The sequence below is a fragment of the Bos grunniens genome, chromosome 18, assembly GCF_055505025.1.
Source record: "Bos grunniens cultivar Pamir isolate PY7600 chromosome 18, Bosgru_T2T1.0, whole genome shotgun sequence".
In the NCBI taxonomy this organism is placed as follows: Eukaryota; Metazoa; Chordata; class Mammalia; order Artiodactyla; family Bovidae; genus Bos; species Bos grunniens.
In genome coordinates this window covers 60,230,172-60,247,719 of record NC_141182.1, presented here as the reverse complement: position 1 = coordinate 60,247,719, position 17,548 = coordinate 60,230,172, and the positions used below count along the sequence as shown (strand labels likewise).

The following is a 17,548-nucleotide window of genomic DNA, read 5'->3' as shown; positions in this document are numbered from 1 at the left end:
GGCTACAGTCCGTGGGGTCGCAAAGTGTCCGACACAACTGAGCGACTTCACTTCCAGTATTCTTGCCTGGAGAATTCCCAGGACAGAGGAGCCTGGCGGACAGAGGAGTCCGACTCCATGGGGTGGCAAAGAGTCGGTCACGACTGAGCAACTAACATTACATTATTTTTACATTATTTTTAGTATAGAGACCTTTGTTAATGTGATGCCTTGCTTTTTAACTTCCCTTCCAGGAAGCAGAGGTCTTTTAATTTCCTGCAGTCACCTTCCTCAGAGATTACACTATTGAATTGTTCTGCCCCGCCCGCTGCGCCCCGAGGCCCCGCCGGCCTCACCTTCCCAGGGTGCAGGGCAGACCGGGCTTCCTTCGATGATCCGCACCCTGACAGCTTGTCTCGGTTTAGACCGCTTCCCCAGGCTGCCCCCGCTGTTTCACTGCTGGCCCGCGCAGCTTCCCACATCCGGAAGCGGAGAGCTGGCGGTGCAGCTGTCTCAGCAGCGCGGCGTGAGTTTCTCTCTTTCTTAGTTACACTTGCTGCTCTCATTCTGCTTCCCTCAGTACCCCGGGTCTGAGGGTCTCTACTGACTCTAAATCCCCGCGCCCGCCCTACCAACCCCAGCAAATTCAGACGTCTCCGTGAGCGCCGAAGGGGCACCTCTTGGTTTAAAGTCTGAACTGAAGCCGGTTCCTGCTTTTGGAACTCTGAAACGCTGCGTTTCGCACCTCCTTCCGTTTTAAAACCATTTACTGTCCCCGTTGCACTTCCTGCACCGCATAAAATTCTCTTCCATGAGGTGGGTATTTACGCTCCGCGGACCTCAGCCTCTCTGTCTCGGCCCCTGGAGGCCACGTCCTCTCCCAAGTCCTAGGCTTCTGGGGAGCACGCCCTGCTCCTGAGACCCACTCCCTCCCAGCGCCCATATCTCCTGGGGCCTTGTCTTCATAATGACCCTGTGTCAGGGTGGGTGACCTGGGCCAGCCACTTGACCCCCTGGTTCTTTCATCCGAATTTCCACCAGCTGGAATTTGGCCCTTGCAGGAGGAGGGCTTCTTATTCAGCTGCCATTCCCATAAATGGTGGGGGGGGGGGGGGGGTGGTGGTGGTGTCATGAGAGGCAAAGACATCGATTTCACAGAAAACTGAAAAAAGCCTGAGGAAGAACCGATGACAATGAAGAGGATTGATGAGGAACTTGCGAAGAGAGAGCAGCATGAAAGAGAGGAAGTTTTGAAGGTTGCAGATAGGCAAGGACAGAAGTTTAGAGAAAAGCAGGATCTCCGGAGAGTTAAAGGTGAGCAAAATAGGAAGGTGTTGTTCAGTCCAAGTCTTTGTGACCCCTGTATCTCTCAGATCAGATCAGATCAGATCAGATCAGTCGCTCAGTCGTGTCCAACTCTGCAACCCCATGAATCGCAGCACGCCAGGCTTCCCTGTCCATCACCAACTCCCGGAGTTCACTCAGACTCGTGTCCATCGAGTCAGTGATGCCATACAGCCATCTCATCCTCTGTCGTCCCCTTCTCCTCTTGCCCCCAATTCCTCCCAGCATCAGAGTCTTTTCCAATGAGTCAACTTCCCATGAGGTGGCCAAAGTACTGGAGTTTCAGCTTTAGCATCATTCCTTCCAAAGAAATCCTAAGGCTGATCTCCTTTAGAATGGACTGGTTGGATCTCCTTGCAGTCCAAGGGACTCTCAAGAGTCTTTTCCAACACCACAGTTCAAAAGCATCACAGAGTTCGCTCAAATTCATGTTCATTGAGTCCAGGGATGCTATCTAACCATCTGATCCTCTGCTGACCCTTTCTATAGCCTTCAAGTTCAGTTCAGTTCAGTTCAGTTTAGTTCAGTCGCTCAGTCGTGTCTGACTCTGCGACCTCATGAATCGCCGAATGCCAGGCCTCCCTGTCCATCACCATAGCCTTCAAGTAGAGAGGTGTAAATCATGGGCCCAAAGAGGGCGACAGTGGAGAGGCAGTTCATACAGAGAGCCCGCAAAGGGGATACAAAAGTTGGAACCTTGGCTTCCAGAACAATATCCTGCTGGGAGAGAAAGGGGACTCCTAGTGGTTGGGCTTCCCTCGTGGCTCAGCTAGTAAAGAATCCGCTGGCAATGCGGGAGACCTGCGTTCGATCCCTGGGTTGGGAAGATGCCCTAGAGAAGGGAACAGCTACCCACTCCAGTATTCTGACCTGGAGAATTCCATGGACTACAGCCATGGGGTCGCAAGAGTCAGACTGGGCTGAGCTACTTCACTCACATCCAGTAACTGGAGGAGCTGAGAAAGCGGGGAAGGTGAAAGGAAGCATAGCCACTTGGGGGTGCCAGAGAGTTGAGAGAAAGGGAGGGCAGAGATGGAGGAAAAAGGCAGAAATTCATAAAGATTAAGGATCATCAAGGAGGTTGGGTTAGAAGCCTTTTTCAGGGAACAGATGGCAGAGAGAGGCCAAATGGGAGTCAGGGAAGAGGTAGAGAGGAGGACAAACAGAGCACGAGAGCAGAGGGGAAGAGAAAGGGAGATGAAGAAAGAAGTAGGGAATCTCTAGAAATAGAGGAGTTAGGACAGGTATATAATTTACAATTTATGTAAGTTACAGAATGTAAGGTCTTATTGAATTGTAATTTCTATAGCTACAACAAAAGGAAGGGGAACACAGGCTTGTAGAAAATATGATTGATTATAGCAAAAGAAATAATTGCTATGGCTACAACTGGTCCCTGTGAAATGTCTGGTCCAAGTCCCAAGTTCCTTGGTGCTTGCAGCAAGTTTCTAGATGTCGCATTGTTCAGGCCCTATCTGTTTATCAAGGACTATTTGAGGAAGAGAGCGGGCCATTCCACCGTCAAGCCATCCAAGAAGTCCTCTGTTTTGGTAATGCTCCATTGTAGTATTAGTAACCTTCCAGGCTACTTGAGCACCATAATCAGACACAGTGCTGTTATTATCATCTGAGCAGTTAGATAACCACATACCATAGGCTACCCAATCATCAATTGTATGATTAGCCGCAAATATTAATTTTCCTTATTTGGCCTGACATTTGTCCCAATGAACAGGAATATATTTTAAGTTATTAGTTAACCCTTTGCATAGTGTTCTTTGTTTTTTTCCCTAATTCTTTCCCTAAAGTTTCAGTAGTATAAACATGGTTCACAGGCAAATAAAGGGCAGTAAATATAATCGAAGCAGCGTCCAAAAGCCGAAGTTTGTTGATTAACGTTTATGCATAATTCTGCTGGGCCCATACACAAAGGAAGGACTTCATAACCTAGAGAGATATTAGTTTCCCTTCTTCTTCAGGGTATGAGGGCCCTTTAATTCTCCAGCGAGAAGGCATTTGTATGGAGTCATTGGTTAATACAGTTGGTCCTCTCTCCGTCCATTCTGTGACCTGAAGTAAAGGGGGGTTGGGTATGAAAGCCCAGTAAGTGTGAATAATTGGTTCAGCTGGAGCCGGGGAGGGCAAAGCAAGCAGAGCAAGCATAGCAACAAGAAGGTTTTCAGGACTCCAAGGCATTCTCTGTTGAGAAATCAGATTTTCAGCTTTATTAGTAAGGGTTTTTATTTGTCCCCAAGAGGGGAGATAAAAAGGTTGATGTCACCGAGGGTGGTGTTTTCTGGAGATCTTTAGAGCCGCCATGGCCCGTATTGGAATTTCTTCCTCCTGGCATTTTTGTTCGTTCGTCTCTATCTCAAAGGCTGGGGGACCCCTTGGGTCCGATCTTCCGAAGAGGAAGCCATGTGAGTTTGTTGGATCCATCTGGGGAAATACAAACATACCCCTTTCCCTGTAAGATTAATTCCCCAGATTTCCATTGTTTATTCAACTCGTCCTGGTACCAACTGGGCAGAGGAAGAAAAGAGTCCTTCAATTCCTCAAAATGTTTTTCTGCCCTTGTCAAGATATCTCCTTGCGGTAAGTTTAAAAAATTTAAAACAAATAAAGTTATATTGACAATAGCTATAGAAAGAAAGGAAAGCGATAATGATGAAAACATTCCTAGGAAATATTTCAGTCTAAAAAAAAATGATCTAGAGATCTGTTTGGGGACTGGTATTTGACTGTGGTTTTCAATTAATGGGTTGATTTCTTCCTCATTCCGTACATACATTTTTTCTGATATAAAAAGAAATGGGATCTGACGGTGTTTTAAGTGGCTTGTGTTATTTGGGGCAAAGGATTAGGAGCAAACAGTCAAACATTTTTTCCTAAGTGAAATTATTGAAAAGCTGAAGCAGAACAACTTGATAAATGAAACTTGCTCACATCCAAATACTTGACCTTTTCCCGGAAAAGAAACGCAGCCCGGCAGCTGTTGAATCTCTCCGTTCAGTGTGTTAAGGAAGATGATTGTAGTTTCAAGACAGACCTGAAAAGAAGGTGAATAGTTTGCATTTTTGATACTCTTAAGAACAAATAACTTATTTCGCAAATGGTGTCTTTTTTATTTTGTTTTTGTTTTGTATTGTGAAACAGGCATTGAAGTTGATGTTATTTTGTTTTAAGAATCTTACAAACTGGAAACAGAAATAAAGCTATATTAACAATAGTTATAGGCTTAAAGAATATATTGCATTAGAATCTAGTAAAATCTGCTCTGGATAAGGAAGATAAAAGTGTTCCTGTGTATATCCCCTTATTTAATTTTTTATTTGTAGTTTTAGTGTGTACTGTGTTTGTTTAATTATGTCTTGTGTTTGTGGATTATAAGGAATGTTTGTAATCTGTTTAATAGAGAATGAATTTAAAAATTGTTTGAATTGTTTAGAAATATAGGCAGAGCCATTGTCTGTCTTTATCGAATTAGGTGTTATTGCAAAGTAAGCTAAAAGCTAAAAGGGTTATAACATTTCGTGTAGTTTCATTCCGGAGAGGTGTGGCCCCTATAAAAGAAGAATTTGTATCGATTCAGACATATAAGAAGGAAGAGGAAGAAAGTTCAGGGCAATGAGTTATACCAATTTGTCATAAAATTCTTCTTTATTTATCATAAACCCTTTTTATATTTTTATATTTATCATTTTATTTGCCATTTCTTATATCTTTTTATTAAAAGCATATATTTTATTTTTCTTTAGCAATTATGAAGTGTCTTGTATGTTAGCATTTTATAGATTGGTGAATATATTTATTATATTATATTATATCATTAAATATTTATTTTTATATAAATATATATGTTTATATACATATAAAGTTATGTTTTTGCTGACAAATTTAGTTTACCTTAAACCTAGGCATAATAAAAGTATTATATAATGTTGATGACTTAAGACGTGTCTTAATTAGATTAGCAATTATATTTAAATTTTATTTATATTTAAATAAACATTATTTTTAATATTATATATTTTTCAGTTCACGTGAAGTTGAATTTAAATAGAGGTCATTAACTTCATATTATCCAAAAACAAAGACATATATTGAGACATAGATAATTTTAGATAGATAGGCATAGTTTTCTGCTTGAAATTTAAAATATCTTTGTGTCCTATTATTATTATTTTTGAATTTCACCAATTTGTTTATGGCTGGAGTCCTAGATAGAGTGGTCTGTGTATCCCAAGGACATGATAAGAGTTAAGTTTAGGGTTTTTTTTAGGCCTGTTTTTGTTTCCCAGGCAGAACTGGAGCTCCAAAAAAGTATTTTAACAAGTTAACCTTTTCCTAGCTGCATATGTTAGAAGAACCAGTTTTGCAATTTCAAAAGAGTTTATTTTAATCAGTATTCTCTAGAGTCTAAAGAATATCATGGCCATTCAGTGTCAAAAATATCATTTCTCCTTTTTGTAGTTACAGTATATTCATGATATATGCATGAAAGAAATGCTGTCACATTGGATGTAAAGCCTTGACTACAAAATTTTGACAAATAGTAGGACTGCTAAGCATACCTTGAGGTAACATACTCTACTGAAATCTTTATGAGGCCCAATGTGATTAGGAAAAGGGAGAGACAAAGTGAATCTCTCTTGGTCTAAAGGGTGTAAAGGTATATTTAAAAAGCAATTTGTAAATCAATAATAATAATAATAACAATATGCCAATTTTGAGGAATAGTAGTAGGTGATGGGATTCCTGGTTGTAATGCACCCATAGGTTTCATAGATGCATTAACTTTTCTAAGGTCTGTTAAAAGGCACCATTTGTTAGATTTCTTTTTTATAACAAAAATAGGAGAGTTCCAAGGAGAGCAAGATGCCTCAATATGTTTCAACTCGAATTATGTGTCTATAAGTTCTTTAGCAGCCTGTAATTTTTCTTTTGTAAGGGGCCATTGCTCTGTCCAACTAGGCTGGTCATTCTTCCAAGTTATTTTAATAATTGCTTTGTTTGTTAAATGAGCAGTGGCCCTTAGGAAAAATGTGGAATGTATATCTGAGTTTGCCATTGCATAAGTAAGTCCCTTCCTATTAGATTCAGGGGTGCATCTATCATATAAGCTCTTAATGTTGCAGGCTGGCCTTCTGGTCCCTCACATGGGTATATCTGAACACTTTGATAGACTTCTTGTACTTTAGTTTGAGAAATTCCCACAATTTGGCAAGAGACCTTTTGTATAGGCCAGGATTTGGGCCATAAGTGTTTGGAAATAATAGTAATATCAAATCCAATGTCGAGGAGACCAGAAAATCTTTTACCATTAATTTGATATTTATATTTGGTCGGGCACATACAGATACCAATGGTCCGTAAGGATTGGTTTTGATCTGTACTGCCGAATCTGCTTGTCCATACATTGTTAGAGGGGTTAATAGAAATGTAAGGCAAAAGAAGTAATTGAGCAATTTTGTCCCCCTTTTTGAATTGCCATAGAATCTGAGATGACATCATAATTTGAATCTCTCCTTTATAATCTGAATCAATTACTCCAGGGTGAACAGTAATTCCTTTAGAAGTCAAACTAGATTGGCCAAGCAAGAGACCAAAGGTTTGTGGGGGCAGGGGTCCAAATAGTCCGGTAGGTACCCTAGAAGGGACTGCTTGAGGGTAAAGGAAAAAAATCATTTAGGGCTGGTATATTGACGGCAGCACGGCCGGATGTTGAGGGAAAAGATAGAATTTGCCTCTGGTTTTTGTTGTAGGGGACCTGGGTGGGGGGGTCCCCTGTTTGGAGTTTCCTGGAATAGATTTTTCATCAATATCAAATTTAGATTTACAATCTTTGGCCCAGTGCATTCCTCTACGGCAGCGAGGGCAAATTCTTGGAGATTTTTTATTAGCCTTCTTAGGGCAGTTCCCTTTTTAAATGGTTTTTATCTCCACATGTAAAGCATCCTTCATTTCCCTTTCTAAAGGCAGCAACCATTGTCTCAACTAGCATTTGCATCTTTTGAGTTTCTGATCCTAGATTTCGACAAGCCTTCAAATAGTCAATAATAGCCCCAGTCTCACAAATTGGAGTGATAGCTCTTTGACATTCCTGATTTGCATTCTCATAAGCAAGAAATTTTTCTTGCTGTTTTTTGGTTTCTTCTTCAATTACAGTATGGGAAATAGCAGTTTCTAATCTAGCTAAAAAATCAGCATAACTTTCATTAGGCCCTTGTAATATTTTAGTGTAACTACCCGAACGCTCTCCTTGAGGAGTCATTCAATCCCAAGCTTCAAGGGCCAGTGTTTTTAATTTTCATGCAATAAAGGAGGGCATTGTATTTGAGCTTCTATGGTATCAAATTGTCTGGAGCCAGTTAACATTTCATAAGTAATTTGGTTTTCAGGAGTGCCAGCTCGAGCATTCTTGTTAGCATGATCTCTGACTATATCACAAAACCACATTGTCCATTGAAGATATTCTCCTGGTTTAAGGAGAGCTTTTATTAAAGTTCGCCAATCATAGGGGAAAAAGTTTCCATTAGAAGATGCCACAATATTTAGAAGCTCTCTAGTAAAAGGCAAATGTGAGCCATACATAGTTATAGCCTTTTTCATTTGTTGCATGTGAAAAAGATTAAAACCGTCATATTGAGGTATTATGTGCCCTTGAGTGTCAGGATTTCTTAAAACTGGAAAGATGGAGAAAGCACTGGTGTTAGAAACTTGTGATTGCAGAACCAGTAATTCAGAGTCTAATTCGTGGAGGAGAGCAAGTAAGTGCAAATATGAGTTTAATTTTCATGCAACAAAGGAGGGCATTGTATTGGTTTTCTGCAAATATGATTCTGTGCCAAGGACTTATCATTATTGTCCAGAAGAGCATTGCCAGTTTTGGTGTCAAAAAAACATCTGACAAAGGAGAGACTTTTGGAGTTGCGACGGTTGGCAGAGGAGGAGCATTTGGAGTAGCTGGGGTAGGGTTAGTAAGAAAATTTTGAAATATTTTATGTTGTTCTAATTGGTCCTTTTATAAAGTTGTATTATCTACTTGATATTCATGCAATAAGTGTTCTGTCTGTTGTCCAATATTGGGAGGGCTAGAATTTACCTTGAAATGGCAGAATTACAACTTTAATGAGAGCCCGTAGAAAGTGAAAGTGAAGTCGCTCAGTAGTGTCTCTTTGCGACCCCTTGGACTGTAGCCCACCAGGCTTCTCCGTCCATGGGATTCTCCAGGCAAGAATACTGGAGTGGGTTGCCATTTCCTTCTCCAGAGGATCTTCCCGACCCAGGGATCGAACTTAGGTCTCCTGCATTGCAGGCAGACGCTTTAACCTCTGAGCCACAAGGGAAGCCCACAATGAGAACCCATAGGGGCCAGAAATCAATTGCAGTATTTTTCCCTGTTTGGCGGCCCGTTCAACATTTTCTTTGACCCGGTGCCAAATTTCTAAATCAAAACTGCCTTTATCAGAGAACCATGGATTACATTTAACCACTGTTTGAAAGTAAGCCTCTATTCATTGGCACAAAACCAAAAGTCCCTGAGCTTTAAACAAATGGTGAAGTAAAATAGACAAATGATGGGGATTTCTAGCCTTTTGACCCGTGTCTTAGTACTTACTGACTTCAATGGGAGTCTGGAGTCACTCCGTCCGAAATGCCACGTATACCAGTGTCCCTGTTCTGAGTGCCACTTTTTGGGGTCCTTTAACGGACCGGAACCTGGTGGTCCAGAGTCAATGATCAGAAAGTGAAAGAAAGAGGCTGATATTCCGTGGTTTACGCAGAAAACCAATAAAGTCCTTGACACAGGTCTTGGGTTGCTCACAAAAGCACCAGGTGCCCTCTCAAAGGGGTGAAGGCACAGTGCGCCTTCACACAGTGCGCCTCACTCTCCTGCAGGAGAGTGAGCTCGACGGGTCTTTACATCCAGAGAACTTGCAGGGGAGAGAGAGAGAAACAAAAACGTCATGGGGCCCTAACCTCTGATGCAGCAAAGGCGCGTTAATGATTTTTCTGTGCGTATATATAGGCTGTAGCACCAGAAGTTTCTTATGACTGTGATAAAGATCAGAAAACCAAACCTACAGCAACTGTTAACAAGGGAATTAATAATGGGATTAATAATGGTCACAAGGTCAGGAGACAATCCATATCTCAAGAAAGGGGATCAAGACTAAGTAGTTTTGTAGTAAAGAGAATGTTTACTAAAGGAGATTCAAGCTTGTCTCACACAATGACTTCAGTTCCTGGGAGTAGTGTGCTGCTTCACTTGAAAAGAAACAAAGGACTTGTGAGAAACACCAAGTTAGGAATCCTCCTATCAAACAGTCCCTGAAAGCCCCTCAGCATGTGGGATCTAACTGGACCAGGCAACAACCTGTGTTTCATACACTGGTCAGTGGACTATTTACCGCTGAGCCACCGGGGATGCCCTCATATTATTTTTAAATACAGGTATTTTATACAGATTGGCATTAAAGTATTTTGTGTATTATTTTCTGCTTGTACTACTATTAGATGACTCTAATTGTATAGAACCTGCCTGCACCTGTGGGAAAGGTGGGTTTGATCCCTGGGTTAGGAAGATCCCCTGGAGGAGGGAATAGCAACCCATCAGAGTGTTCTTGCCTGGAGAGTCCCATGGAAAGAGGAGCCTGGCAGGATACAGTCCATGGGATTGCAGATAGTCGGGCGTAACTGAAGCAGCTTAGCACAGCACGCAACCTTTACCAAGTCCTTGAAATACATAACCCACTTTGCCTGACGCCTCAACCTTTTGAATTGATTGAATTGAGAGCTCAATCCCTGTGTCGGAAACATCTCCTGGAGAAGTAAATGGTGCCGGGGACCAGCCCCGGCTGATCCAGGGTATTCGAAGCGGGGATGGCGTCGGCGAGGATCAGGAAACAACTGCTTAATTAAACGTTAATTAAGGATATAAAGAGTAATAGAATGAGGATAGCTCAGTGAAGAAATTCAGTGGAGAAAAGAGGCTGAAATAAGGATAGCTCAGTGAGGAAATTCAGTGGAGAAAAGAGGCTGAATAATTCAGCCAGAAGGTAAGAGAAAGAACGACATGGTGAGACCAAGTTTCGGTGAACAAGGCCCACACTTTATTTTCCAAAGTAGTTTTTATACCTTAAGTTATGCATAGAGGATAATGGGGGAAGGGGTAGAGTCATGCAGTAAGCCAGGCTTTCTTCCTGCAAACTTATCATATGCAAAAGTTTAGGTGATTTGCATCATCTTCTGGCCCGGAGGCCTTTTTCTCTAAAGGTGATTATTCTAAAGTCAGGCGCCAGCCTCCAAAAAGCATTAGATAAAGTTGCATTCCTACAGAGCAAAGGTGTGGTGGGCTATAACAAGAAAAAGAATTAATTCAAGGGTCCCAGGTTACAAACATTAAAGCTACTATTTACACCAATTATATTAATCAATACACTGCCAGGGACACAGCAGGTAAGGGATATGGAGACTTAGCAGCAAACATTGGCCCAATAAGTGAAAAACCCTTCACCAATACAATTTCTAATCAATCTTTTGACTGCTCAAAGGAATCTGTATTTAGACAGTTTAGAACATCTCATGCCTCTCACAGTTTGGAGGCTCTGAGCAATCACATGTGGCCGGAAAAACCTATTCAGGCAGGCTAGAGGACTTCCAAGGGAGTTTGTAGGTTGAAACACTGTCACACCCAGGAATTATTAACTGGAGCTATAAGCTAACTCTTTTTTCAGAGAGGTAGTGGGGGACAGCCCCCCGTAAAGTCAGAGGTGTAGGTGAAAGCACAAAGCAGAAAGTAGGCAGACTCTGGTTTTGGGGGTAGATTGCTCGAGAATTTCCAGGGAGACTCCTGAGGCTTGATCCCGCCTTTGCGTATGCCAAGCCTCCTTCCTCATGACCTTTGCCAGAGGCGGAGCTCGCTCCCCGCAAAATGGCAACCCACTTCAGTATTCTTGCTTGGAGAATCCCATGGATGGAGGAGCTGGCAGGCTACAGTCCATGGGTTTGCAAAAAGTCGTACATTCCTGAAGCGACTTAGCACACACATAGGCACTGATTACTGATAATTTCATAGAGAAACTAAAGACATTTTGGATTATTAATGAATATGTTTGTTGCTACCCTGAGATGTTCTCCATAAGAAAGCAAATGTTTTTAGAAGTTATCACTGGTATTTATGGTCACCATTCTACAAAATGCTAATATAAAGGACAGTTCATGGTTGCTTAAGGAAAGTAAGATCCGTGTTTTTAGTAACAAAAGGTATAAGCAATGAAATTGATTTGGGATGCTCATAGCAGTGAGTGGGAGCGAGCGGAAGCTGGAAGCAAGTTCTTAATTTCTCAGATCGAGACTCCTAACCCCTGGACCACAGGAGCCAACATTTAGGGCTAAGGTCCCTAGTCTGACCTGCCTAGTCAAGAACAAATTCAGATGATGAGGCAGAAGATAAAGAGTAAAGGAAAAAGTTAATTGAAAGGAAAAGTACATGTGGCAAGGCACACGGGCAGCCTGAGAGAGAGAGACGCCTTTGGGAAGTGTAAATTCTTTACAAAGGACAGTTTTCCAGGTCTTCATCTTCCCTCAGGCCAATCACCTTGTTTATTCTCCCGGGTTAATTTGTCTCAGGACCCTCCGTGGAGTGTGCATGCATACCTTAGCCAAGTTGGATCTCAAAGTGAAGGCTTCTGGGAGGAGCAAGACTCATTATGGCCTGGAATTATCCTGTGAGTTTTGACTCCAAGCAGCCTTTCTGGGCATGTGTAGTGTCTCCCTTAATAAACAGGGTTTTTTCCTTTCTTTGTCCTTGCCATAATTATTCCCTGAGATTAGAGAATGACTGTCTATTTACCGTGTTTTTGTTGGGTGTAAATTCCTCAACTGGATCCCACCTATCTCTTATCTGGTATTTATGGTCACCATTCTACAAAATGCTAGTATAAAGGACAGTTCATGGTTGCAAAGGAGTGCAAAGGGGAAGATGACAACATTCAAGACATTTAACATGGAGCCCATTAGTCTCCTACCAGAAAATTACATTTTATTAGTGAGAAAGAAAGTACATCTGACTTACAGGTGGCTGTCTCTCCATGAAGAAAATGATTTAATTAGGAAGAAATAAAAAAGAGAGAGAGTTTTTATGCAAAGTGGACCTCCAAGAAAAGAGGTCCCAAAAGGCAAAGTCTTTATATGATCTGTAACAATCTGTCATTTAACTCCGTCAATGTTGTTGCTCGACTATGGGAAGCATGTGATGAGGTGTTTCAAAGGGATCTATTTCCTCTTTGTCCCCCTTCTGTGCTGGATTCCATCGAATGCCTGCTTTTTGGTCCGTGTAAAACTAAGCACTAACACCTCCAGAGATTATTTCGGACCCAGCCTGCTTCTCTTCCTATTTGCTGCACTTGGGAGACCTCATTGGAAGACGGGGAGGACTGGCAGCTCTTTGATTGCATTTGGTGTCTCGGATCCTACACAGAGCTGCCTTCAACCTGTCTTCCTGTTCAGAACCCTCAGCTATTCCTATTGTTACTTCTTTTGCCACACCCTTCAGGGGTGTGTGTAACAGGAATGTGGTTTGGATCTTCTGTGATTGTAACTCAGGAAACCTGTAAGGACAGTGGATATTGATTGAGGTCCTCTCTTAGACAGGACCTGAATTGAGATCTTACTGGTGCCTTGGAAACAATTTCCAAGAGGGATGGCTGAGTAACACAATTACACAGGTCAGTTCTTGTGTCTGATCTGAAGTTTCCTTTTTACACTCCTGGAGTTCGTTGTAACTTTTTGTCCTCTGTTCTGCCCAAGTGGGCCCTGATGGTTCAGAGCATGTCTGAATCTGTAAGTCTCGGTGTCAGTCCTGCTTTTGCTCATTTACTTTCATGTTCCATGGAGTTGTGTACAGGAACCCTGTGAATCCACTACCTTTATTTGTGAGATTGAGGTAATTAGTGCTGTTAGGTGGCATAGAATGTTGCCTGTTTTACAGAAAAGGTCAGAAGTTACTGCTTTTTTTTTTTTTTCCGTTGTGCCTTGTGGCAGGTTGTATGTTAGTTCCCCATTCCTGGGCGGAATCTGTGCCCCTTCCAGGGTATGTGCGTAGTCCTAAAGATTGGACCACCAGGGAATTTGCCTGAAAGATTACTTTTGCTTAAAGAATATATTTACTTCCTGTCTTGCTTATTGTGACATCTCTTTGTCTACTTTACATCTTGTATGTTTTTATTTTACTTTTCATTTTTATGAGTGTTGTCTCTGACTCTGGTTAATAAGTTTTCAAATAATATTGGTTTTCTTCATACCAATACATTACATTTTAAAAATGTTTTTTATTTTTGGTTGCACTGGGTCTTTGTTGCTTCCAGGGCTTTTTGCTACTTGTGGCAAGCAAGGGCTACTCTCTACTTGCAGTGCACGGACTTCTCATTCTAATGCCTTCTCTTGTTACAGTGTATGGGCTCTATGCCTGTGCACAGTAGTTGTGACTCCCGAACTCTGGAACATGGAGTTGTGGCCTACAGGCTTAGTTTCTCCAAGGTATGTGAGAACTTCCCGGATGAGGGATGGAACCCTTGTGCCCTGTGTTAATTACCAGGTGGATTCTTTACCTCTGAGCCAGAAGGGAGGCCCCAAAACTTGTTCCTTGACATGTATTTTAGAACCAATGAACTGAATAAGTTAAAGTTACTGTATAGATAGGGAATTGCTCTACTGAATGACTGTTCTTTAAGTAGACAGTGTTTCATTTATTAATATTTTTTATTTAAAGATGATGGTCTTTATGTATTACATAATGTAACTGACATGAAACACTTGTCAATATCATAAAATGCCTATATGTCTATCTACTGATAGATTTATAAGAAGTATTTAGATAAGTTTTCTTTTTTTTTTTTCCCCGTTATTTTAGGGAATTTCCTGAACAGTTGTCAACTGCTATTTATGTTTTCCATTATTCGTTAAAGTGCTTCTTTTGGATTATTTACCATTGCAATGTATTGCCTGTTAATGAATGCTCGTTCAGTTGATTGTCCTGTCTGACTCTTTGTTATCTCATGGACAGTAGCTTGCTAAGCTCCTCATCCATGGAATTTTTTTCAGGCAAGAATAGTTCAGTAGGTGTCATTTCCTCCTCCAGGAGATCTTCCCCACCAAGGGATTGAAGCTCCCTATCCTATGTCTCCTGCATTGGCAGGCTAATTCTTTACTACCAAGACACCTACATAGCCCTGTCTGTTCTTTACCATTTACTTATGTATAAGTATGCATAAAGTGTGTACAATATGCTATATTTTCTCCTCAATTATGAGACAGCAGTGTGTTTACTACCAAGTAGAATGAGTTTAGAAGTCATGGTGCGAAAATACCCTTTTCTTTGAGAACTGACATGAATTTGGAAAAAATTAATATGTTCTGACTGTATCTTTGAAGCTAGGCTACCCTAAAATTAATTTGGATTACATGTGATTTCTCTTTCATTTTTAAACAGTTCTATTTGTTTAGCGTTTCAAATATTTTTAAGATCATCACTGGGAAGATGCATAATTCTGTTCAGCATGGATATGCCTTTTGGTATAATACCATGTATTCAGCATGAAACAATTTATTTATGAATTGTAATTGATAGAATGTATATGGTTTTTATATTTTGTAGATGTGTCTCAAATACGTATGATCAAGAAATTACAGGCAAAAGGAAACAGTGGTAAAAAAGAAATTTTTCAAAGAGTGGTGTTTGGAAGAGCTGAAAGCCATGAAATTGAAGATTTTTTCCTCAGAAAGATACAGGAAAATATGCATGATTTTGAGTGTCTGTGGACAGATGATGAAAGAAATGACTGCTGCTGCTGCTAAGTTGCTTCAGTCGTGTCCAACTCTGTGCGACCCCATAGACGGCAGCCCACCAGGCTCCCCCGACCCTGGGATTCTCCAGGCAAGAACACTGGAGTGGGTTGCCATGGCCTTCTGCAATGTAGGAAAGTGAAAAGTGAAAGTGAAGTTGCTCAGTTGTGTCTGACTCTTAGCGACTCCATGGACTGCAGCCTACCAGGCTCCTCCATCCATGGGATTTTCCAGGCAAAAGTACTGGAGTGGGGTGTAGACTTCAGAATATATGTCTTTCCGAGAAACCACACGAAAGTAATGTGCACACTGGAGCTTTAACTCAAAGATCAAAACTGTGGAACGTGAGAGGATATATATGAACAGCAAATTTGGACAGGTAATGAATATTGTGTAGTCTGTTCCATGAAGTACTCACACCATGGGCATAATGAAGTGATTCATGTGTGTCAGAAACTGTATACTATACTGAATTTGGAAACATGTTTAAGAAAACAATATTTCCTCAAGATTCCACCCCCCCCCCAAATTCATATTGGAGGGAATCCTTATTTGGCCATCTTTTATGACAATTCTTACAACAGATCACAGAAGAGAGAATTCATTTGAGGAATAAATAAATCTTCAGAAAGACAAACGTTGACACTTGCAGCTTATATCCTCCATGTGGGGACCCCTGACCTTCCTGCGTGTTACCCTTTCAGTATGATAATTTCCAGGCCCATTCACTTTGGTGTTTAATTTTGTTTTCCCATCAATGTTGCATTTTTCTTGGATAATTCCGTTCAGTTTGTGTTTACTACTTCATATGTGCTAAATCCTCAGTACATCTACTCTTGGAATTCCATGAAGACTTCCCCCAGGTGTATGGGCGAAACCATTTTAAGGTAAGACCACATCTATCCACATCTGAGTTTTCTGTCTGCATGTGGAATGTGGACAATTCACATGCAGCTTTTTTCTCAGAGCAGAGAAAACAACTGACTGCTTTTTCACTTTCAATGAAGAAAGGCTTATTCTCACTGGCTATTTCTTCACCAGAGCACAGCTGGTAAAAGAGGAGATGAGGGGATAATTTAGTTACATCAGTATGATATTTCATTACTGTCTAATCATACACATAATATCCAGGATGCTGTGCAAAGACTTTTTTTTTCTATGATCACCAGGGAAATGGCAAAATGGAAAATATTTTTCCTAGTATTGAGGCTGCAGAGCAGGGCTCTGTGGGGCTCCCAGGCATGGAGGCCTTTTGAGTTCCCATTTCTTAAAGACAGGCCTGCAGCCTCCATAACCTTGTATGAGTTCCAAAGGGCAGAACAGTTGCTAATCAAAGAAGGATGCTCACGACGGGACAATTGTGTCCATCTCTTTTGTAACCCTATGGAGACAAAATAGGTTGCCATTTCTTCCTCCAGGGGATCTTCCCGACCTAGGAATCGAACATGCAACCACTGCACTGATTAGGAGACTAGACCGTCTAAGACCCTGCACACAACTTAATCTTGTCACCAACCCCATCCTTTTAGAACTTTGCAGAGGAAACAAGAATATAAGACTGTTATGGCCTTGATCCTTAGCATATATCCCTGCTGCTGCTGCTGCTGCTAAGTCACTTCAGTCATGTCCAACTCTGTGCGACCCCATAGATGGCAGCCCACCAGGCTCCCCCATCCCTGGGATTCTCCAGGCAAGAACACTGGAGTGGGTTGCCATTTCCTTCTCCAATGCATGAAAGTGAAAAGTGAAAAGTGAAATTGAAGCTGCTCAGTCGTGCCAACTCTTAGCGACTGCATGGACTGCAGCATACCAGGCTCCTCCATCCATGGGATTTTCCAGGCAAGAGTACTGGAGTGGGTTGCCATTGCCTTCTCCAGCATATATCCCTAGCGGATGATAGAACATCTCCTTACTCACCAGGGAGGGGGCCTAAAGTGTTCCCTTTTAGCCTCGCACATATATAAAGCCACTGTTTATCCTCCATAACTCTGTCTCTGTGTTTGTATTTCAAATATTTCAGTTTGGCATTTCTGCACAGAGAGCCAAGATTTTGGCATCAATATAACTTCTGGGTTCTGGTTCAACCCAGACCTCTGACTTGCTGATTCAGAGGAATGTCTTTCAACACGTACTGATGTCTCTAAGATGTGATAGGACCAGACACAACAGAGCCCAAAGGAACACGCAGGGCCCCTCACCAACGTTCAAAGGTACATACACCAATGTTCTCAGGCCTTGTTGTTTTTATTATTACTGGGTTAATATCCCTAAGGTTCCATTTTTAACTATTACATGTGTATTTATCTTCTTTGACTTTTCTTGGTATTATAGCTTACAATGACAGAGTTGAAGCTTACTTCAGATCCTGTAATTATGG

At 41.5% G+C, this 17,548-nt stretch overlaps 1 long non-coding RNA gene across 1 annotated transcript; it reads left to right on the top strand.

Annotated features, from left to right (window-relative positions):
• The first annotated feature begins 12,932 nt into the window (after positions 1–12,932).
• LOC147354491 (uncharacterized) lies at positions 12,933–15,072 on the top strand. Its single transcript, XR_015146458.1, has 2 exons — positions 12,933–13,055; positions 14,984–15,072. It is a non-coding gene; the product is annotated as an uncharacterized LOC147354491 (long non-coding RNA).
• Positions 15,073–17,548: the final 2,476 nt, after the last annotated feature.